The sequence below is a fragment of the Nipponia nippon genome, unplaced genomic scaffold, assembly GCF_047370975.1.
Source record: "Nipponia nippon isolate SJK-2023a ecotype South Korea unplaced genomic scaffold, ASM4737097v1 scaffold_2, whole genome shotgun sequence".
In the NCBI taxonomy this organism is placed as follows: domain Eukaryota; kingdom Metazoa; phylum Chordata; class Aves; order Pelecaniformes; family Threskiornithidae; genus Nipponia; species Nipponia nippon.
Window position 1 is genome coordinate 89,891,589 of NW_028262336.1, and position 25,309 is coordinate 89,916,897.

Genomic DNA, 25,309 nt, shown 5'->3' on the forward strand with positions numbered 1-25,309 from the left:
ATAAAATGTTGTCCAAGGCAATAGGAAATGACCTTTTATATATTTTTATAATGTCAAAGGGTCTGAAGTAGACACATTGGGCAGGTGGTGTATCTATTATAAACAACATGGTGAAAATAACCTGCAAATGGATTTACCTGTTTGGACTTAAAATGAGCTTTATGCATATAACTATAAGCATATGTTTTAAAAGCTTGTTTGATATAAGTTTCATGAGAAAGCAAAGCCTTAGATTATGAGCTAATCATATCTGTTTGATAAAAAAGCTTCTTTGGTTTTCATTTTCCAGAGAGAATAAGTAATACAAAGATTGAACAAAATTAGGCTTGACCGTTCAGATAAATTTCCCCTTTTTTTGATATTTACTGTTTTTCATTGATTCAAAGTAACTTTTTTGAAAAGCGGCTCTCCAGTAGAAGGAAGTTAAAGCAGAAATTTGTTCCAGTAAGAAAAAAATTGTCCTGGTTTCAGCTGGGATAGAGTTAACTTTCGTCTTGGTAGCCGGTATGGGGCTGTCTTTTGGGTTTAGGATGAGAACAATGTCGATGATACACTGATGCTTTGGTTCTTGCTAAGTAGCGCTAAGCTGTGGCTAAATAGGTGCTAAGTGGCGCTCACACTGGTCAAGGACTTTTCAGCTTCCCCTGCTCTGCTGGGTGCACAAGAAGCTGGGAGGGGGCACAGCCAGGGGGGCTGACCCAAACTGGCCCAAGGGTTATTCCATACCATATGACGTCATGCTCAGTATATAAGCTGGGGGAAGAAGAAGGAAAGGGGGACATTGGGTATGATGGTGTTTGTCTTCCCGAGTAACCGTTACGTGTGATGGAGCCCTGCTTTCCTGGGGATGGCTGAACACCTGCCTGCCCATGGGAAGTAGTGAATGAATTCCTTGTTTTGCTTTGTTTGTGTGCACGGTTCTTGCTTTGCCTATTTAACTGTTCTAATTCATTTTACTTCAATTATTAAACTGTTCTTATCTCAGCCCATGAGTTTTCTCCCTTTTACCCCTCTGATTCTCTCCCCCATCCCACTGGTGGGGAGTGAGCGAGTGGCTGCGTGGTGCTTAGTTGCCGACTGGGGTTAAACCATGACACAAATCTTTCTTGAAAAGGAACAATTTGAGACAAAGTGTGAAAACGGAATAAAACTGAGGTTAAGTATTATTGCAATGAGGTGTCCTGCATTTTCAAGTCATATATTCAAATTAATTATTTCACATTGAACAATAAAGCAAAGAACTTAAGCAGGGACAACAGATGAACAGAAAATGTCAGTGTTCAGCATTCTTTTTGTCCAGAAAAAAAAATAAATGTAAGGATTTAATAATTCTTACCTTCTTTCTCAGCAGCTGTTGTGTTAAGAACCTGAATTGCCAACCTGATGATTTCTGTCTTTGGCCAGAAGTAAAACTTTGAGGGAGAAAACCTGGTGGCAAAAAGCCTCACTAACTTCAAGCAGTATGTTTGATTTCATTTTGTAATCCTCACAAACACAAGAAACTTTATCTTGTCCTTTTACAAGGTAAAAGTGATAAAGGATTAAATATTAATGTGAGAAAATAAAGAGATTTGGAGTTTAGAAGGCAAAGGTGTTTTGGGAAAGCTGCCCATGCCAGGAAAATCAGAGCAGTCTTTACTTTCAAAGAACACAAGAACTGCACTTTTTTTATTGAGCAGTGGGATGATGTTAGTAAGAGGGACAGACTCAATCTAGCATATCATTTAATAGGTAATGCAGTGAACAAGCAGTGCTGTGCCATGTGTACTGTTACACAGTGGCACTGAAACACGAGGTGTCTAGACACACAAGAGAAAGTTTTGAGCTTGAAAATATTATCAAGGATTGAAGCTTGACAGATACTGGTGGATAAGCAGTTTTGTAGTAAGCACTCTACTTTCTTTTCTACTGTTAGAAATTCAGTTAACCCCACAATTTTTAAAAGACCCACACTCAGTTTTACATTATAGAAATGTGGCAAGCATCGGACAAAAATGTTCCAAGTAAATTCCTTCCTAGTGAACTTCAGCAGAGGCTGAAGTGTAACTATATTAGCACAAGCAGTATGACATTCAGAAACCATTATAGAAATAATTTCCTCCATTTCTTTCCCCACCCCCAGCTACCCACCACATACCCATACCTTGCCTTGCACATCTTTCCTGGAAATAAATGTGGTTTGCAGTGCACTAATAAAACTCAGGATGAAGAGCAAATTCAATTCCAGAGTAAGACTAAAATCAGAAACACAACTCAGCATCCTTCAGTTTGCTTCAAGCCAGCAGACACAGAGTAGACAAATTCTAAAATCAGGGATTATACCAACACTTTAAGCCTCACACAACCAAGGCGATCTTATAGCAGAGCACCAGTTTCATTATAGTTATGAGTAAGAAGGACTTGCAGTTTAAAAAATAACTTAAGTGCTCTAAAAATCTGCATCCTTAGAGTATCTTGAAATTTGCTATGCCTCATATGCATGTCAAGTTGTGTTTGCTGTCTGTATCTGGGGCAACTATGAGCAAGAGGTAGTAAATTTATATCAAGAGGGATATATATACACATATAGACGTATGTAACTATAGGATATATGTATATAGGATATACATATAGTTATAAAACTGTATCTATAAATTTGTTATATATAAAAAGTTCTGTATAAAGTTATAAATATATATGTAAAAACAATGTAAAATTTCATATGGTCCTAATAAATTTCCCCAGCAATTCTCAGTTTGTCAACATTTATCTTCACTAATACAAAGCACCTGACCTCCATTTCAGGGTGCACTACTGAAGAAGACTGGATGGCATGTAACAAACACTCCTTTGCCAAAGAATTAAAGTAGTTGTATGTGGTAAAACCAGACAAGTTCCTCCTGCTTGTCACTGCTGACAATCAAAAAGATGTCTTTGCATCACCATTAAAAAATATACCAAGTACTAAAAGATAACTACAGTCAACCCAGGTGGAACACATGTCTTTAATTCCCCATGCTTAACACAAGTCACAGAAAGGAAACTCTTCTTTGGACTGTACTCTGACCCTTGATGTGGCCAGGGTGGAATGATACTGTGGAAGTCATACACATACAAAGGTTACATACACAAATCTATGGGGCCAAGTGGGATCCACCAAGGGTACTGCAGGAGCTGACAGAAGTGCTCACCAAGCCACTTTGCATCATTTATCAGCAGTCCTGGCTTACTGGGAAGGTCCCAGTTAACTGGAGTTTAGCAAATGTGACGCCCATCTACAAGAAGGGCCAGAAGGAGGATCTGGGGAACTACAGGCCTGTCAGCCTGACCTCGGTGCTGGGGAAAGTCATGGAGCAGATCATCTTGAATGCCATCACTCAGCATGTAAGGGACAACCAGGGGATCAGGTCCAGTCAGCATGGGTTTATGAAAGGCAGGTCCTGCTTCACTAACCTGATCTCCTTCTATGACAAAGTGACCCGCTTAGTGGATGTTGTCTACCTGGACTTTAGTAAAGCCTTTGACACGGTTTCCCACAGCATTCTCCTGGAGAAGCTGGCTGCTCATGGCTTGGATGGGTGCACTCTGCGCTGGGTTAAAAACTGGCTGGATGGCCGAGCCCAGAGAGTGGTGGTGAATGGAGTCAAATCCAGCTGGCGGCCGGTCACAAGTGGTGTTCCCCAGGACTCAGCGTTGGGGCCAATTCTGTTTGATAACTTTAGCAATGATCTGGATGAGGGGATCGAGTGCACCCTCAGCAAGTTTGCAGATGACACGAAGTTTGTCAGGAGTGTTGATCTGCTGGAGGGTAGGAAGGCCCTACAGAGGGACCTGGACAGGCTGGATTGATGGGCCGAGGCCAACTGTATGAGGTTCCACAAGGCTAAGTGCTGGGTCCTGCACTTGGGTCACAACAACCCCATGCGACACTACAGGCTTGGGGAAGAGTGGCTGGAGAGCTGTTTGGCAGAAAAGGGCCTGGGGGCATTGGTCGACAGCCAGCTGAATATGAACCAGGTGGCCAAGAAGGCCAATGGCATCCTGCCTTGTATCAGGACTAGTGTGGCCAGCAGGACGAGGGAGGTGATAGGGCCCCTGTACTGGGCACTGGTGAGGCCACACCTTGAGTACTGTGTTCAGTTTTGGGCCCCTCACTACAAGAAGGACATCAAGGTGCTGGAGCATGTCCACAGGAGGGCAATGAAGTTGGTGAAGGGTCTAGAGCACAAGTCTTATGAGGAGCAGCTGAGGGAACTGGGGTTGTTTAGTCTGGAGAAGAGGAGGCTGAGGGGAGACCTTATGGCTCTCTCCAACTACCTGAAAGGAGGTTGTAGCGAGGTGGGAGTTGGTCTCTTCTCCCTAGTAGCAAGTGATAGGATGAGAGGAAATGGCCTTAAGTTGTGCCAGGGGAAGTTTAGGTTGGATATTAGCAAAAGCTTCTTCCCCAAAAGGGTAGTCAGGCATTGGAACAGGCTGCCCAGGGAAGTGGTTGAGTCCCCATCCCTGGAGGTATTTAAAAGACATGTAGATCTGGGACTTAGGGATATGGTTTAATGGAACTCGCCAGTGTTAGGTTTGTGGTTGGACTCGATGATCTTGAGGGTCTTTTCCAACCTTAACGATTCTATGATTCTGTGATTCTAAGTCAGGAGACATTACAAGCTGAACTGAATTCTTACTTACCAAAGGTATCAGTGAGTACGTACTAAAAAATATTAAGCCTTCATATCAGTTCACATGAGGAAAGACATTAAATGTTACGATCAGTTCACACAAAGAGAGCTTACCAAACTCATGTGCCTTTAAGAAAAAATGGAACTGCTGTTACCAAGAAAATCGGATTTTAAATTGCAAAAAACTAACCCAATCATTTCATTTCAGAAGCTCACAACTGGCTTAAATTTCCACTGTGTTAAAACACTGTTATGCCATACTGACACCTTGCACTCAATGAAGTGACACTATTAAAAAAATTACATAAAGCAGGTACTGTATCCAGTCCAAATTAGTAAACTGCTCACTATGGATAACAGTGCAAATAAATGTCTACGAAATAATTTTTCAGAGGTTTTAATAAGACTTTCCTATGGGACAATAATTAATTACTTACAGCACCAAAAATAACCCTAGATCTTTGCCATCTGGAGAATCTGAAAGAAAAAGATCCTGGATCTGCATTTGCATGAACTGATTCTTTCCATTTAAGGTCTTTTCATTTAATTCTTACTAACCATTCTTAGTCTGCCTGCAAGTTGCATTCACCCTACCTTGTGAAACTAAAACAATGGGCTAAGCAGACATTCTTGAAAAAGAAAATACAGTTCACAGAATTTTTTTTTCTTTTTGCAACACAAAGTCAGTGAAACTTCTATGCAACAACTCTTTGGGTTTCTCTGGATTAAAAGAGGTGAATAGTGGTCAAAATACACTTACCATCTGGTATAAAAGTGGAAACCGATTTTCTAAACACATGTCCAGTGGTTGTGGAGGGCTCCATGACACCATCTAAACTGGAGAACTTGGCCTCTCATTCCAGGGTTATCCCTCAAGACAGTGTATCTCCCATATCACACTTGACTCTGTGTGTGCAATGTTCATCTCCTCCGTAAAGGCTGACTTAATCCCCAGTTTACACAATGAACGGACAAAGACTGAGCACACTACAAGCCATTTAAGATATAGTTTCATATTTATTATGCAATCAACTTAAATTGTTCAGTCATTTTGAGACTTCATTCTATTTGGAGAAATGATACTGAACATTAATAGGTATTTTGATTAAGCAAGAGTAAACCAAGCACATTATTAGAGATCCATGAGACAGCTTCAATGTTTAATTTAGTGTAGCACAGGGTACTATCTATCTGTACGTAAAACAAGGTCAGAAAGTGAGATTAAGCATTGGATCCCCAGTTAATTCATACTGGTTAATTGCTAACTTGCTCTCCCAGCCTATTTTGGATCACTCTAACTAGCTCTCTGCAGGACACTGCCAAGTCACAGTTCAGTGCAGAGTTCACAGCAGGGCCCCTCCCTAAAGGCAGCATAGACAAGATAGTAGATACTCAGTTCCTTTTTATTTAGTGGCTAAGACATAGCCAATAAATAATACTGTTCATGTTTGCATGGAGTCACCCTCCACAAACAAAAATGCGTGTGTGTCTTCCAAATATACAGGAGAGAAAGAAGGAAGGACAGTGGGAGGGAAAAAGGTAGGAAGTGAGGGAAGAAGAGAGGAAGGAAGAGAAGGAGGGAGGGAGGGAGGGAGGGAGGGAGGAAGAAAGGAAGGAAGGGAGGAAGGAAGAAAGGAAGGGGAAAGGAAAAGGAAAAAAATAAAAAGGAAAAAAGAAAAAAGGAAAAAGGAAAAAAGGAAAAAAGAAAAAAGGAAAGGGAAAATTAAAATAGAGAGGGAAAGGAATAAGGGGAAGGAGAAGGGAAGAGGGGAAAGGGAAAAGCAAGATGAAAATTAAAGGGAAGTGGAAGGGGAAAGAAGAGAAGGAGAAGGAGAAGGAGAAGGAGAAGGAGAAGGAGAAGGAGAAGGAGAAGGAGAAGGAGAAGGAGAAGGAGAAGGAGAAGGAGAAGGAGAAGGAGAAGGAGAAGGAGAAGGAGAAGAGAAGGAGAAAGGGAAGGGGAAGGATAAAGGGAAGGAAAGGAAAGAAAGACAGTAGTATTGCTGGACAGCAGTATTTCTAAGAATCAAAAAGGAAAGGAGACATGAATATCTAATAAACGTATATTAATAATTTAGCTTGAAATAAATTGAATTTAGGTTGGTTTTGTTTTTTTTTTTTTTCCAAAAAACATCCAATTAATTTAAGTCATACTTAAGTATTATTGTCTACAGTATCATTTTATAGTCAATACAAATATTATAAACTGGAAATTAATAAAGCTAGTGGCACCAGAATTCAACTCAAACAAAGATTTTTATCTACAGAGAACTGTTTCTTCAGTAGTTCCTACAGACTGAGTATTCCTTATCACATTTGTTGTGTTTGAACATATTTTTATGTAGTATGCCATTTTCAATCCTTTACTTGAGATAAGCAAAGCAAACAAGTGAAACATGATATAACTCGGAAAGAGAAACAGAAATGGTTCTTAACAAGCACTAAAGTGCAGTTGCAGATAATGAAGTTTCCAGTTTTACATTTTTTTAAAATAAGGATGGTTTCCATAACAATTTGCTAAAGTTACAATAAAAAAAATAAAATTAAATAGAAAAAATAAAAATAAGGGCTGTCTACTTTGGTTTTGATTCAGGGATGTTTTTTGATAAATTTTTATTTCATTTTTATTTAAGTGAATTTACATGCTAAATAGAATTTCCAGAAGTATTCAAGCAGCTGTTCTGGAAGCTTTAGTTGGGTAGATACTTTGAAAATCCGCCCAGAGGTAGAATTAAACTATAGACTGTATACACTTAACACTAAATAACTACACTCATGTCTACATATGACATACATATGAGAAAAGAATCTAAGTTCCTTACACAATGAGGTCTAGTCAGTGGAGTCTGTACAACTGTCCTTCTTTCCTAAAATTAAACAGGTCTAGCTCAATGTAGTTGGCCAAAAATAAGCATTACTGCCCTTTTGGACACCCTAGGTTATATGAGATACCTACTCAGGGCTGTGAGATGTGGTGCTGTATCTTTGGGAGACCTATGTTGTACTGAAGTGGTGGCTAGCCTTCAGGCAGAGCATCCAATATGGCACATCTTGTATGACATTTCACACCTATGGATTAACAAATAATTACACCACAATATTTGGTCAGTACTCACCTATATTTAGGTTTCTGCAATCTGAAACAGCATACCTGCTAGAGTCTCACTTCACTTGCTTACTCATAAGCATCTCATCCTTAATGAGGCTGTAGGACATCCGAGACATCCACAGGGAGCTGAGAGCTGTCACTCAGGGTCTTTGGAACACCAGGCCATTTTAGGGTGGCAGCTGGCAGCTCCAAGTAATGCTCAAGCTAGTGCAGGGTTACTCTGGTGGCTCTAGATATTCATGACTGAAGAACAAAAAGAAATCTAGGTTACCTGTGTTCATCTTCAGATGAGTACACCCTTTTGAAATGACCCTTTAAAAATTTGGTCTTTAGACATGTAGCAGCAGCTTCAAAGAGTAAAGCAGTTGAGCCCAATACTGTGGTACCTACAGTTTAGGAGTTTAGCTCCAGAAGTTAAATTTCCGGTTAGGCATTTCTCAGTTCCCAGAAAACAGAAATGAGAAACTTATGTGCTGAAGTATAGGTTTCACACAACTCTGTGTGCTGTGCTGAGAGGTGGCTGCGCTACCCAAAAAGAGGGCCAAATGGACCGAAATAGACTGATACATGCATGCAGGACGCTGACATAGCCACAGCTGTGGCTACACAGATGGCCACAAAGTGCTGCCCCCAGCAGCACCCACATTCAGTACTCACACCAGACACAGGCACAGACAGCCACGTCCCCTCCTCCTCTTGGGCTGGCAGAGGCAGAAGGTCACTGGTGCAGCACACACACCACACTCCCCAGGTTCACAAGCACATGCACATTCCCGGATCCCTGAGTGCTGGCATGACCCCTCTGCCCACCTGGCACCCCTGCCCAGATCCTGGTCCCCCTTACACACCCCACAGGTCTCTGAGTTGCCGGCTGGTCCAGCTGGGTGCTCGCTGCAAACTCATCCCACAGGCACACCACATTGACGGGTCTCCCTGAATACCAGCTTGGCCCCTTTGCCTGCCTGATACCCCTGCCTGGACCCAGGGCCTCCTACTTGCTGGCTGGTCCAGCTTGGAGTTTGCCAGCGAACCCACACACATACCTCATGCACACCCGGTTTAGGAAAGGTACAGACGCTTGCCCCCACCAGCTGGCACCTGGCACATGGGCTGTGACCCATGGTCCCGATCCAGCTCTGAGCCCCTCACTCACTGTGGCCCGCCCCAGTAGCTGTTTTTTGGGACTGCTCCTGCCACAGTCGCTGGAGGTTAAAGACCCCACTGGCTGGAGTAGCTGATGCCGAGATCCCACTGGCTGCAGTAGCTGACACCACAGGCCAGAGATCGCCCCAGTAGCTGTCACTGAGTCCTGGCAGCACTGACACACATGGGACAGAGAGTGAGATTACACAGATACATCATTAAGAAAGGATTTAATAATAAAACAGGACAGACTGGGGTGGTCAGGTGCCGGTCAGACAAGCATACTGACCAGCACAGGTTTACACACGAGTGGCCCCTTTTATACCACTTCTGCCTCATCCTCCTTTATTCCTCCCCAATCCCCTTCCCCTAAACATTCCTTCATAAACTTTGCACAGTCCCACAGGCCCCCCTCAGGTATCCCAAATCCTCATATTCCTCTAGTTTCCCCCTCTTATCAGCTGCAAAGGCCAGGCTGGCCCTCTCCAAAGCTGTGCTTGCAGTTTTTCAATGGCCCATCAATTAATAATTGTAGACTTTGGATTTTTGGCATTGTGTCCATTACCCCTTGTCTACCAGGTGTTGTCTCTGTGTGTTTTTGTTTATCACTTCCCCCGTTAGTTACAACTGAACATCCTTTTATGCCTTTTGGTCCACAGTTTCATTATTATAACTCTTACCTACTGTATGGTGCAATAAAGAAATATGGCAGCCAGTGTCAAGTCAAGCCTTATGGTGTGGCAACACTGAGTGAATCTGGTTCCTTGAAGAGCCAGAAGTCAAGAGAGCTTCTGAAGCATTCAGCCTCAGCCAGCAGGGAGTCCTAAAAGTATGCCCAAGTTCCCAAGGTGTCAGTAATAATCAGTGACAGAGGCAGAGTCTTGAACATGCCTCCAGATGATGATGGCTCAGGAACATTAAGGTCTAGTCTCTAGTCTCTCCCTCTCCTCCTCCTCTTCTTCTCTCTCTCTCTGTCCCTTTGTCTTCTGCCTCCACTCCCAGTATTACTGGAGTCCCCATCTAAAATTTCTTAAACCCCAACAACATTCTGCATAAAAAGCCTAGCTTTTATGACATCCATACAAATTTACATCTGCAGCTAAAATGAGTATGTCAGTATATTAATCACTAAGCTGTTTTGTTTTTTTGGGGGATTTTTTTGTTTTTTTTTTTGTTTGTTTGTTTGTTTAACATTACTAATCTAATGTCATTTACTCCAAGCAGGCTAATATTACTGGATTTTTCTCAAGAAATATGATCTGGCCTAATAAATATGACCTGATAAAAACAAATTTAAGAGGAAAAAAAAAAAAAAAAAAGAGTGCTCCAAAAAAAGAGCCAAAAGAGAGGAAAAAAATCAGTTCTGACCATTTTCAGGTTAATAGAAGGATAGTATATCGTAATATAATAAAGGTTTACAGGCAGACTGCCACAGTTATATTTCTGTCAGCAGTTTTATAAATGAAATGTCTCATCAGTCTGCAGTTCCATTTCCAAAATACAATCCATATTTAGAGGTTTGAACTTGAAAGAAGGTATTACAGAGTTTCAATAATCATGGGATAGCAGTATTAGAAAACCCCAAACAGATATTAAATAATAAATTGTATGAAAATAACACTTTAACACTGATGTTGCTTTTATTATTCCTGTAGTGAGATATATATATATATCTACAATATATTTATTAAATCCACAAAACTAACAAGGGGGAGTAAGGGGAAAGAAAAAAAAAAATTAGTTAAAACTGAAATCCCAGACTCTGATCTAAAGTGTATATTTTAATCAGTTTTCCTTTAAATCACTTCTAGTGCCAGTATAGTCTATTGATAGAAATATCTTTTAAAGTATTTATTATGACTAGTTTTAGAGAGTGTATATTAGTTTCCTCTTCAGATCAGTTTAAGCTTTCAGTTATCTGAAATAACTTTACTAAGAATAGAATTAGCATTATTTATCTTTTTCTTTTTTTTCAACATGCTTATTTTTATTCCTAAATTGACTAGAAACAGAGTTGAATATGGAAGAATATAAAATAAGAATTACAGCAAGTTCTGAAGAAATCAATACATTTGCTCAATGGCAAGGGTATTTAATGTACAAACTGGAAAAATATGGTATCTTTTTTGTTGCTTGGTATAAAACCTTTTTCTTATAGACCTAGAAACACAAAAGATGTGTATATAGGAAGAAAAGTGCCAGATTTATAGTAAATTTCATCAGATCAGGAAAAAAAAAAAAGAAAAATAAATTTACAATTTACATGCATTTGGAACTCTATTGCTTCAAAAAAATAAAGAAAATAAATATATACTCATTCCACACAGACTCCTCATTAAAGCAAGCACAGCATTACTAAACAGAGCTATACCCAGGTACCCTGAATAAAAAAGTTTTAAATAACAATCAGACAAGAATCAAGCACTGTCCTCGTTCAAAAGGGTACACAAGACTGGAGGCATACAAACTCATCAAATCCCGTAACTTTTCTGATATTTGTATGAGAGGAGGTGTCTTCAGCACATGCCGGATCTGTACAAAATTACATCTAGACTACCTGCATACCTTCCCATAAACACCATTTGTACTTAGACCACTGAGAGCACATCTTGGTTCTCAGAGATTTAATCCCTCTGTTTGAAGCACACAGTGTGTGCCATGCCAGAAGATGTCCCTCTGACCAATTTTGGAAAGCAGGATCAAACTTTAACCCTTCCACATTTGGCCTTTTTTGTTTTGACAAAACATCTGTATTTCTGCCTCTGGTTTCAATGAATTTATTTAGGCAGCCTGAATTTAGAATTATATTTGAACTGCAAATGCAGAATTTTGCCCAAGGATCCCAGTAACTTTGCCACATATTTCTAAAAGTGACAACAAGCTTTGAAACTGTGAGGACTTCAGAGTCAGGAAAGAAAAAGAAGGAGAGTTTGTTAAAAGTGCTACATGGTGGGTGGAATTTGGCTGAAGATGAATAGATGGGGTTTTCAACACAAGAAGAATAATACAATTATATCAGTTCCATTTTGCATGTGGTGGAGCAGGAGTTTCCTACAGGGTGTCACATATCCAATAAAATGCAATATGGTTGGCAATTTGTCATTGTTAATAACAGCTGCTTACCAGACCTTGGCAGTTTTGCTGACCTTATTCTGTGTTTTCCAGCAGGAAATCTGATAGCTCATATTCACATTTTCTTATTTTCATTCCTCTCTCATTTTTCTATGTTAACTTAATTCTGAATAAAATACTAGTACATATTTTCAGAAAAAAAGTGTAAGTGTAACAGTATATGGTTAAAAATGTGACTATAAAATTAGAGTTGTGGCTTATTGCCTGCATTTTCCAGTTTTTCTGCATGAAGAGTCTAACTCCACCTGGGTCAAGAAAAGCTAAATACATGTACAATAATAGAGTCATAGTATCACAGAATGATGAGGGCTGGAAGTTATTGCTGGAGGTCTAGCAACGTGAGTTAGAGGAGGTTGCCCAAGGCCATGTCCAGTTAGGTTTTGAATGTCTCCAAGGATGGAGACTCCACAATCTCTCTAAGCAACCTGCTCTAGTGTTTAACCACCCTTACAGAAAAAAGTATTTTCTGTGTTTCAACATCATTCCTGCATGCTCAGTGTCTCTATTTTAATCCCTGGTCATGTGTTCCTGAATCTATTTCTTGTATGTTTCCTTTTTATGTTTAAACTTAGTCAGAATCTCCTTGTGCACCCATCCAGACATCCTGCTGTCTTTGCTTGAGTTCCTTCTTATCAGGATGGATTGTTCTTGATCCATGAAAATCAACCAGCTGTACTCTACCCCTCATTTTTCCAGGACCATATCCCTTGGGATTCTTCCAAACAGATCCCTGAACAAGCCAAAATCTTCTCTCATGACATCCAGGACTGAGATCCTGCTGTTTGCCTTGCTCCCTCCTCTAAGGATTATGAACTCTATCTCATGGTAAGTACAGCCAAAGCTGCTTCCAACCTTCTCATCTCTAACCAGTGCTTCCTTGTTCCTAAAGATGATGTCTAGCAGAATGTCACCCCTCATTGGCTCCTTGACCATCTGTGCCAGGCAATTGTCATCAGTGTACCCCAGCAACCTTCTGGATTGCTTGTGTCCTGTTGGCTTGTTCCTCCAGCAGGTATCAGGATTGTTGAAGTCCTTCCTCATGACCAGGGCTTGTGAACATGATGCTTCTTCTGGTCATATGAAGAAGGCCTCATCTACCTCTTCTTCATGGTCTGATGGTCTGTAGCAGACACCCACATGTTAGACTGCCCTTTAATCCTTACCCACAAGCTCTCAGCTGGTTCAACTCCTGTCCCTAGGTAGAGCTCCATGCATTCCTGCTACTCACTCACATACAGGGCAATTCCCTCTCCCCCTTGCCTTCACCAGTGAAAAGAAGAATTTGTTCTTCTGGTTTAAAACATCACTGAGCAACTTGTTTGCTTTCCTATATACAATTATTGAAGTTAATTGTCTTACAAGAACATTAAAAATCCAAACTAAAATCTTGATCCAAATGAGTAGACAGTAAGGACTTCATCACTGAGTCCCTCAAACTGTGCATTAACATATGCATTTTCACATACAAACACACACACAAATTAGAATCATAGAATCATAGAATCATTAAGGTTGGAAAAGACCCTCAAGATCATCGAGTCCAACCGTTAACCTAGCACTGCCAAGTCCACCACTAAACCATGTCCTCGAGCACCATGTCTACCCTTCTTTTAAATACCTCCGGGGATGGAGACTCAACCACTTCCCTGGGCAGCCTGTTCCAATGCCTGACTACCCTTTCGGGGAAGAAGCTTTTGCTAATATCCAACCTAAACTTCCCCTGGCGCAGCTTGAGGCCATTTCCTCTCGTCTTATCGCTTTTTACTAGGGAGAAGAGACTGACCCCCACCTCGCTACAACCTCCTTTCAGGTAGTTGTAGAGAGCAATAAGGTCTCCCCTCAGCCTTCTCTTCTCCAGGCTAAACAACCACAGCTCCCTCAGCCGCTCCTCATAAGACTTGTTCTCCAGACCCTTCACCAACTTCATTGCCCTTCTTTGGACATGCTCTAATACCTCGCAGTCCTTCTTGCAGTGAGGGGCCCAAAACTGAACACAGTACTCGAGGTGCGGCCTCACCAGTGCCCAGTACAGGGGCACTATCACCTCCCTCGTCCTGCTGGCCACACTAGTCCTGATACAAGGCAGGATGCCATTGGCCCTCTTGGCCACCTGAGCACACTGCTGGCTCATGTTCAGGCGGCCGTCAACCAACACCTCCAGGTCCTTTTCCACCGGGCAGCTCTCCAGCCACTCCTCCCCAAGCCTGTAGCGTTGCATGGGGTTGTTGTGACCCAAGTGCAGGACTCGGCACTTAGCCTTGTTGAATCTCATGCAGTTGGCCCCGGCCCAACGACCCAGCCTGTCCAGGTCCCTCTGTAGGGCCTTCCTACCCTCCAGCAGATCAACACTTCCACCCAGCTTGGTGTCATCTGCAAACTTACCAAGGGTGCACTCGATCCCCTCATCCAGATCATCAATGAAGATATTGAACAGGACCGGCCCCAACACTGAGCCCTGGAACATTAAAACATATGAGACAACCTGAGTGACACTGCTTTCTGAAATGTTTAAGGCAGGAGATATTTAGAATATATGATCATAGAATTATAGAATCACAGAATGGTTCTGGTTGGAAGGAACCTTTAAAGATCACCGAGTGAAATCCCACTGCCATGGGCAGGGACATCCTTCACTCAGTCAGGTTGCCCAAAGCCCCATCCAACCTGACCTTGAACACTTCTAATGATGGGGCATCCACAACTTCTCTGGGCAACCTCTTGCAGTGTCTTACCATCTTCCTTGTAAAGAATTTCTTCCTTATATCTAATTTTAATCTACCCTTTTTCAGTTTAAAACTGTTGCTCCTCATCCTATCACTAGAGGCCCTCGTAAAAAGTCTCTCTCCATCTTTCTTATAAACCCCTTTTAAGTATTAAAACGATGCAATATCTAATCAATGGCATGCATAAAATCAAGCCAGAGCTATATTAGTTTATCTAGTAGGATCCTAACAAAACCAAAGCTGATCTCAGAAAAGCAAAAGTGGTTGCAATCTTTTATCATCTTGAATCCAGACAAACCACTGTTACCAGAAAAATTAAAGTCAGTTAAAAAAAATGGGGTGTAGGCTGGTCATGGTATTAACTGAATGGAAAAAGTGGAAGAAATGTAAAGGTTGAAACAAATTTGCTGAAGTAGGCATTCATAGCTTCTGTATTGAAAAAATAAGCAAACAAAAAAAGGTAAAACTTTAAAAGTGATCAGCTGAAGTCAATAACTCATTATTGTTACTGGGTGGAGACAAAAGCTCCAGATACCTAAGTCCCAACTTTTCTGTTATCAGAATGGCCCTAAATATGAAAAAATGACTTCCATCCACCTTTCTATTTCTCTCCTTCTGGGATATGACACAGTGAAGTCTAAAGATTTGTCTATTGCCTCATGAAGAAATGTTTTCAAAGGACTTCCCTATAGAACATAAAGGAGATAAATGGCACATAGCATGCTCTTGTCAGTTCTTCAGCTTCCTGAGGAAACAGTGATGCCAAAGAAATCTCTGTTTCATCAGGGAAACTCCTTCTTTTGCACTGACACACCTGTAGAGGTAGCAAAACCAGCTTCAAGAATCTGATTGCCATATGTCACACATCTGAACATCACTCCTATCCAAAATGTACAATATGATACCACTAACTTTTAGGTTGACCCAAAAAAAAGAAAAGGCTAGGAAGGGTCAAAAAGATCTTGTGAGGATTATTCTATGCCATACCAGCTCTTCCTGGAGCCTTTCTGTCTTCATTTCTGGTTTTGTTTGCTTGTTTGTTTTTTCCCTCTGCAGGTTTTTGTCACAATACTGAAGAACACAAAACATTGTAACAATATAAAGCGTTATAAACAATGTGAGCAGTGTGACAAATTGGGGTTAATAACTATGTCATCTTGTGAATAGTATTCTGGCTTTCTGAATATCCTGGTATATTTCAATGTCTATTTTGAATGTAATTTTAGCATAGATAAATTAGTTCAGCATTCATTATGAAGGTGGAAATAGAATTCATATACAAAATCTCAAGTACCTGAAGTTAGATGTCTAAATCTCAGGTAGCCACCCTAATCTCCAATTGTAGTCAATAAAGAGAAATGAGAATATACAGTTTGTGAGCTCATATGAGCATAAATGAGCATATATGGTTTCTGTCTTATTCTGAAATTTGTGTCTAAATTGCTGGGATAATCTTATTTTCCAGGTGATATATTTAGCTGCTCAAGCATATTCGTCTATTGCAATATGAAATTTTCTAAGCACCCAAGGCATCCATGACACTTGGAAAATCTGACACACAGATTATAGGAAAGCTGCACATTTTGGACCAGCAGCTAGAGGTCAGATACAATCATCAATGGCAGTTAAATAATGCTGAAAATCAAGAAAAGTTAAAGCCCTCATTATAGGGGCAAGATGGCCAGAATGCAAAATCCTCTTGCACAAAGTAGGTGACACACCTAGCAATCAGAGCAAGGAAGAAAGCTTGGGACATTTAGTAGCATGGAGATTTTGATAGAGGAATAATTATTGAGAAAATAGGACTGAATCAGGTTGCAGAAACTGGAAAACTACAAAAACTGTCTGCACAGATGGTCACAGATGATTTACCAGAAACATCTTAACTTCCTTTGCCTATTTTTAGAACAGCATCCTCTCTAGGGAACATTTGTAAACAATAATCGGTCTCAGTACTGTACATGAATGAAAAACATGCAAACATCAGTGGTTAACTGGATTTACTAAGGTAAATGGGGAAAACCAGATTTGTTTCTTGTTAAATAAGCATTTTCTGAGGTTCTTTTTTTTTAACCTTTGATGAAATTGCAGTAGGATTTAGTGATACGCAAAATTTGAAATTTTCACAATATGACTGCTACAGCTAAATGTGTCTGAGATCTGTAGAATTTTTAAGCACCTGAAAGTTTAAAATATTTTGACCAGTTACCTTCAAATATGAAACAAATTTAGAATATATAATACTTTTCTTGTGTAAAATTTTAATGAGACTGAACTTAATGCTCATTTTACAATGACAGTGTGGTATTAACTATGAATTTATTAGTAAATGAGTTTATTGTAACCAAAATTGTAATGGACTATACACTTTTACCAACTTTATTCATATTTTGCAGGAGAAAATAATGCTAAGCACTGCCTGTGTTCACTGGATTAAAATGAGCACAGTTATCACCATCTATGCTATAAAGAGTTCTTCAGTTTACTCTAGACATTGCCCTTGGATGTGGCTGCATAGGGAGACTCGGGAAAATAAATTCAAACTAAGACTGTGAATTTAAAGTGGATTACTTAAACCAGATTAAGCTCATATCAAAAGAAATTGAATTTATCTAAATTTATGAAGTAGCCTAAGTAATCCATTATAAAAAATATTAACAAAATTATTTAGGGTGGTTTAATTAATTTACTCTGAAAGTTAATTTGAGCTATTTTTTTTCTGAAAGATCCCAAGTGCACAAGCCTTTAAAGTTTAAGAAAACTGATATTTGTTACAGAATACTTCAGAAGTCTCAGGTACCTATGTCTGTCTGTGTAAATCTACAGATATACATATCTATGTATTGATGTGAAGTATAAATACAAGCATTTGTTTACTCTTATCATTAAATATTAAATAAAAGGTGGCAAACTACTGAACTGAGAAAGTTTTATTTGATTCTGTTAAATACAAATCATTCTAAGGAACAGACATGCAGTTCAAACAATGACTAGTTAGCAATTTCCTGCCATGAACATTTATTTGCATTGTTTCTAAAACAAAGCAAGAGAATTACAGCACATCCTGCTGAACTATGTAACATTTCATTTGTATTTTGTGTCACTCCATAGATGTAAATAAATTGCTTCAGGGTGCACTGTAAGACTGACAACTTTTTGCATAGAAAGCAAGGTTGGATAGTTCAATATACAAGAATAACATTGATTCTCTATATTAGTTAATCAAAAGGTAAATCCTACAATTTTATTAGAATAAAATTTCTACATTTCCAGGTTTCTTTGATTTTTATATTCTTCCCTTTTACTCTTAACATATCAGATAGATGCACACAAACCTTGTCTCCTAATCTCTTCTCAATCTTCTCGCATTCTGAAAAATGAGGCCTTATTATCACTAGCAGAGATAGAGATGTGATCATCCCACTCAGCACTTGTCAGGCCACGCCTTGAATAGTGTATCCAGTTATGGTCCCCACAATTCAAAAAAGACACAGACAAAATTGAGAGGCTTCAAAGGAAGACCACAAATACAATCAAAGGCCTGGAAGTTAGGTCTCTTCTCCCTGGAGAAGAAAAGTCTTAAGGAGACCTCATCACAGTATTCCAGTACTTAAAGGGCAGCTACAAAGAAGATGGAGGCTCTCTTCACAAGAAGCCACATGAAGACAAGAGGCAATGAGTACAAGTTGCTCCAGGACATGTTTCTTCTCCATATAAGAAAGAAATTTTTTACAGTAAGAATAATCAATCACTGGAACAACTTTCCCAGGGATATGATAGAGTGCTGGAGGTTTTCAAGATGCAATTGGACAGAGTGCTAGATAATGTCATCCAGACTCTCTTTCTCATGAAAGGTTGGACAAGATTATCTTTTGAGGTCCCTTCCAACCCGAGCTGGTCTACAATTCTATGATTCATTGTGATTTCAAAATTCTTCCTATGTTCTACACAGGAGACAAATTTTGAGTTATGCACTATACTAATATATTTCGTTTAGATACTTAAAATGGGTGCCACTGGGGCCAGGGCTATTTTGAATCTCTTTGTACCTATTATACATCTTTCTTTGTTGTTCCTTAATGTATTTCCAACAGAGTGGGTGCAATACTATTTAGCCTAGTTTCATTAGCTAACACTAAATATGTCTTTGTTGACACTGTTTAAGTGAAACTGATGCTGTTGCCACTAAATGTATTTGTAATTTTCCTGTAAACATGCTAAAGAGAAAATTGCCCTATACTAGTGATACATGGCTTCTGAAAGAAGGCCTCAAATCAAAATAAGCACTTTCTTATTTAATTATATTCATATTCCATGTCAAATTTAATAAATTCACTGCATTGTTTTTAAATTATGCCACTGGAGTCTTTAGAATTCATTATCATTTTTTATTTCCCTGTAAATAGTCTTTTAAAGTAAATGTTGCTTGGGGGTTGAAATATATTTTAATTGCATATGATTAAATATATTGGCGTTTTATTTATATTTAAAACTCCTTACAAAGTGTTTTAGATCCAGCATTTTCTCATTTTAAATAACTTACCTATTTTAGATCCACTTTTAAACAAAATTTGAAGGTTATTTTCTTTAGACAGTCATTGTTTGTTCCAGGCTTTATTTTACTCCAGATTTTTAAGTTAAGTTTATTAGATGGAAACTCTAGTTCTCATTTGTTTCACTGAGAAAAACACTGACCCTGCAGGCTTAGCTTAAATTTCCTATTCTGCTTTTAGCAATCTGTCATTAATAGAGCTGAAGGTTTAATACATAATTTTTATGACTGAATACTCATAGCCCAGGAAAGATTTTTCAAATATTTTTCACAATACTTTAAAAAAATAGAACTGTTGATATTTATTTTCTGAAAATTGCAGATTTTAGCCAGCTTCAGTACATGCATATGTAAGTTTGTAAATATATACGTGGGTATATACCACACAGTGCATACAGACATGGCAAAATCACAGTCTGACTTCCACTTCAAGGAAGGGCGCCAGGAAAGTCGTACGGCTACATTTCTGTTGAGAAGACGACATGTAGAGAGATCACAGAGATACAAGATCTGCCAGAATATTGCAGTCAGTATTCTGTGGAGGTTCAGCCCACTGACATATCTGGTATGGGTCAAGCAATGGCAGATAGAGGAAATTAAAAAAAAAGAACAAGTGCATATGATCAGCATGCCTGTACGATAGCTAAAGCTTTTAAAAGAAATAGCACCCAATTCAGTTATAAAGACATATGTGTCTAATAATATTTGAGATGCTTTGACAACAACCCCATGCAGCACTACAGGCTGGGGGAGGAGTGGCTGGAAAGCTGCCCGGTGGAAAAGGACCTGGGGGTGCTGGCTGACAGCCGCCTGAACATGAGCCAGCAGTGTGCTCAGGTGGCCAAGAGGGCCAACGGCATCCTGCCTTGTATCAGGAATAGTGTGGCCAGCAGGACCAGGGAGGTGATAGTGCCCCTGTACTCAGCACTGGTGAGGCCGCACCTCGAGTACTGTGTTCAGTTTTGGGCCCCTCACTACAAAAAGGACAGCGAGGTATTAGAGTGTGTCTAAAGAAGGGCAATGAAGTTGGTGAAGGGTCTGGAGAACAAGTCTTAGGAGAAGCGGCTGAGGGAACTGGGGTTGTTTAGCCTGGAGAAGAGAAGGCTGAGGGGAGACCTTATGGCCCTCTCCAACTACCTGAAAGGAGGTTGTAGCGAGGTGGGGGTCGGTCTCTTCTTCCTAGTAACAAGTGATAGGACGAGAGGAAACGGCCTCAAGCTGCGCCAGGGGAAGTTTAGGTTGGATATTAGCAAAAGCTTCTTCCCCGAAAGGGTAGTCAGGCATTGGAACAGTCTGCCCAGGGAAGTGGTTGAGTCTGCATCCCTGGAGGTATTTAAAAGATGGGTAGATATGGTGCTTGAGGACATGGTATAGTGGTGGACTTGGCAGTGCTAGGTTAACGGTTGGACTCGATGATCTTAAGGGTCTTTTCCAACCTTAACGATTCTATGATTCTATCTTGCTTGACTTTCATGTGCTAGCCTAGAGAGATGTGGCTTTTCCATAGTTCCTGTGTCATATTTCCCAGACTTTCATGAACGGCTAGGATACTCCAGGGGTATGTAGAGAGCATTGTGAAGCTCATTATGTGGTACTGAAAAGTGACTCTGTAAGGTATATTGACTGTGTTTGGAATTTTGGCTGAAATCCACAATCTGGACACCTCAGTTAAGCACACATGTTGGGCATCTAGCCTTAGTGCAATGACTGAAGTCTCCTAATACAAGATCTTAGAAAATCAACCACAAGTTCTTATTACTTTGGAGATACTATCTTAGATGACTATCATTCTTCACTGGCTAAGCAGAGAAATGGTAGAAGCTAGACACCTATGTCTTCTTGGGAGCCAGTCTGTCTAGCCTTTCTCTGAAGTCAAGCACCTGATGAGGTAGAGCTGGCTTCTTTTCTTTAAAATGTGGCAGTGATCATGATGCCAAATACCCTTTTGCTATTATAGTGGTTAGAGCACTTTCACAATTTCACTTTTACTCCAGCACTCAACTCACCTCTGTGAGGTAAGGCTTTCAGACTTTCAGCACTCACCTCACCTCCATGCCCAATAAGATTGTGGAGCAGACCCTCCTGGTAGACACGTCAAAGCATATGGAAGACAGAAAGGTAATTAGAAACAGTCAACATGCCTTCACTAAGGGAAAATCATGCCTGACTAATCTAGTGGCCCTCTATGATGGAGTGACTGCATCAGCGGACAAGCGAAGAGCTACGGATGCCAACTACCTAGACTTCTGTAAGGCCTTTGATATAGTCCCGCACAATATTCTTGATGCTACATTGGAGAGACGGGTTTGACAGATGGACTGTTAGATGGATAAGGAACTGGCTGGACAGCTGCGTCCAATGAGTTATGGTCAATTGCTCAATGTCCAAATGGAAACCAGTAATGTGTGGTGTCCTCCAAGGGTCTGTACTAGGACCAATACTGTTTAATATCTTAATCAGTGACATAGAGAGTGGGATTGAGTGCACCTGCAACAAGTTTGCAGACGACACCAAGCTGAGCGGTGCAGTTGATTTGCTGTAGGGAAGGGATGCCATTTAGAGGGACCATGACAGGCTTGAGGAGTGGGCCCATGTGAACCTCATGAAGTTCAACAAGGCCAACTACAAGGTCCTGCACTTGAGTCAGGGCAATCCTCAGTATCAATACAGGCTGGGGGATGAACGGATTGAGAGCAGCCTTGTGGAGAAGGACTTGGGGGGTACTGGTAGATGAAAAATTAGACATGAACCAGCAATACGCACTTGCAGCCCAGAAAGCCAATCGTATTCTGGGCTGCATAAACAGAAGCATGGCCAGCAGGTCAAGGGAGGTGATTTTCCCCCTCTACTCCACTCTCGTGAGACCCCCACCTGGAGTACTGCATGCAGCTCTGTGGTCCCCAACACAAGAAAGAAATGGACCTGTTTAAGTGGGTCCAGAGGAAGGCCACAAAAATGAGAGCTGGAACACCTCTCCTATGAAGAAAGGCTGAGAGAACTGTGGTTGTTCAGCCTGGAATGAGAAAGCACTGGGGAGACCTTATTGCAGCCTTTCAATACTTAAAGGGAACCTATAAGAAAGATGGAGAGAGACTTTCTACCAAGTCTGTAGTGACAAGACAAGGGACAACAGTTTTAAACTGAAAGCCCAACCCCATGGCAGAGGGGTTGGACTAGATGATCTTCAAAAGTCTGTTTCAACCCAAACCATTCTATGATTCTATAATTCTATAAAAGTAAGAGGTCTCAATTCTACATTGTATAATGTTTCTTACATAAGACTTTTCCTGCAAGCAAAATATTTAAACAGAATATTGTATTAATTATTGACTAGTAGAAGGTATTTTTTTCTGTCCCTGTTCACTGCACATCAGAACACTATGCAAAAACTTTATTCATAGTCTATATCCTGTATTGGCTGTATCACTCAATCCTTTGAAACTCACTGTTACCTGTATTTCTCCATGCTTAAATCAAGGTGCTTAGCCCTCTCAATGTCTTGCCTTACCCTCTGTATTTGCTCTTATTCATTGTTGTTACCTTGACTCCAGTCAAGTTGGAGATCAGTTGACTCCAGTCTCCAACTGATCAGTCTCAATTGCTTACTATTAAATTTTTTAAGAAACATTCTCTCATATTGGAGACATGCTCCACAAATACTTCTGACAAATATCTATTATTCCTTGATCTGCTCTAAAAAGTCTTGACAACAGTTAGGCTGCCGGTTTGATGATACTGCATTCTGGCTTAATACAGTGCCTCAAATTAACCTTTCTATGTGAAACCAAGTGATAAAATTCATCTTGGATTTTGACAAAGAACTTGTAAGGCAATGAAGCATTCTTTAGTTCCATGTTTCTACAGTATCTCGTCCCATGTGGGCTAAAATAATAAGGAAAAATTAATACTAAAGAAAAAAATTCTAACAAAGCGAAGTATAGATTTCATATACATATGTGTGTTTGTCTGATTACTACGAAAAAGTTGTGATTTTGGCAAGATGTTACCTTACACTTTGAATATTGGATTGCAGGATATTCCAGTTGCTTGAAATAGGGAACTGATTTAAATTTGAGTATCTATCCTGCAAAATAAAGTATATTTCTCACCAAAAGCTTATTATCAGATGTTTTGCCAACATGCTTCAATGTAAGGAAGAAAAAGAAACAAAGGTATATTTAATTGGCATTTTAATTTGAAAATATTTTGGACTGTGTACATTACAAGTTATGAAACTTTCACAACTGAAAGCAGATTCAATTTTTTGCCTGGGAAAGGTGCAGAAAAGCATGATATTTATTCCAGCACAAAAAGCCACCAAAAGCCAGTATTACAATTAGTTCTCATAACCCAATGAAGCAAAATATTCAGCAAAATTTGTGCATTCTCTTGAATTTATGCTTAGGGGCAAATTGCTTCCAGGGAACAGTATTCTGTTATAGCTTCAGTTAAAGTTGAAGGTGTTTCCAAGTTTCCTAGTTACATTTTATTTTATTGCATTCAAGTGTCCTCAAACAAAATTAAAGAAAATACTGAAAGCAAGGTGTTAGTTACATGTTGCTGCTGAACACCTGGCAGCTAATAAGAAAGCCACCTAGTATAATGGGAGGAATATTTTTCTATAATCTGTCCATCAAAGAAGAAAATAAAAATACTTTTAACTTATCTTCCCACATTTTCAGTTATAAATCATTGCCTCCCCTTTTTTCTTCCTTTTCTTTTTTGCAGAATTACAGTAAGTTAAATTTTATTTTATCTTTGTTACTTCACAATTTCTCCAGAATTTTGACTTCTTTTTTTCTTCAGCTTTCAATACATAGTCAGAGACTCCAAGCTGTTAGAAACCAGAAGTCGTGTTTCATAATCCTTTTCTTCACTGCACAAAAAAAAAGGCTGTCATGGCATTTTTGTATTTATTCATGATGTTATTTATCTCTGAAACACTCAAAACAGTGCTCAAGGAAGTTAGTTTGAAAATGATGCATATACCATGCAACAGCATAATGAGTGTGAATGAGATACAATCGTAAAGGATAAAAATGGCTTGTTGATTTTTTGTGGGTTTTTTTGGTGTTTTTTTTTTCTTTAATTTCAACTTATCCTTTTGAATCAGCGAACAAAAAGGAAACAGTAGACACTCTTGCTTTTACAGAACTTATGACACACATACATAGTTAAAATTTTATACTGACTATAAAAAAGACAATGCAGTGTATTGTGTAACTTAGGAACATCCTACATGCAGTTTGAACACAAAATATTCGTACATCATTTATGTTTTGATTACACTCTAAGTGCTGACAAGGTACTGCATTTATGAATAATGCAAAGAAACTGAAAGAACAGGCTTTTTATATTCCATTCTGAGCCTCTGTTTTTCAGCCAGAATGATTAACAATGTAAAACACATGTCATTGATGGAATACGATTAGAAATACATTGTGTTCTTGACAGTTAACAATTATTCCTGTGTGCATTACTGATGCAGTCATAGCAGCTATAAAAGCTAAGTGTCAGGTATCTCCAAAAATATAAGACCACAGTCATTTCAGTAACACCTAGTACTTCTAACTCTATCTGAATAATGTTTTGCCATTAAAACAAATAATCAGACAGGAAAGTTAAAATATAACTCTGTGGCATTTCCATTGACCGATTTAGTAAGCATCGAACAAAAAAATGCAATCACATTAGAAAGATATTCAGAAGCACTGTGGCCCATACTTAATTCAAAAAGAAACAAACAAACAAAAGCCCTTAAGAACCCATGTACCCCGATCCTGCACAGTGAAGCTTAAAACTCTGAAAATTTGTTGTATTTCTAATTGAAATGTATTGCATGATTAATCTTGATTTATGAAGAATCTAATATCTGTGCTCTTTTCATTTCCCTTTACTGAAAATATCCTTAATCAACTTTTTAATCAATATTAGAAAAAAGTCAACATTGTCACAGTTATAGTAGGATCCCACAGAGCCTAGCTCTAGCATAAGCAAAATT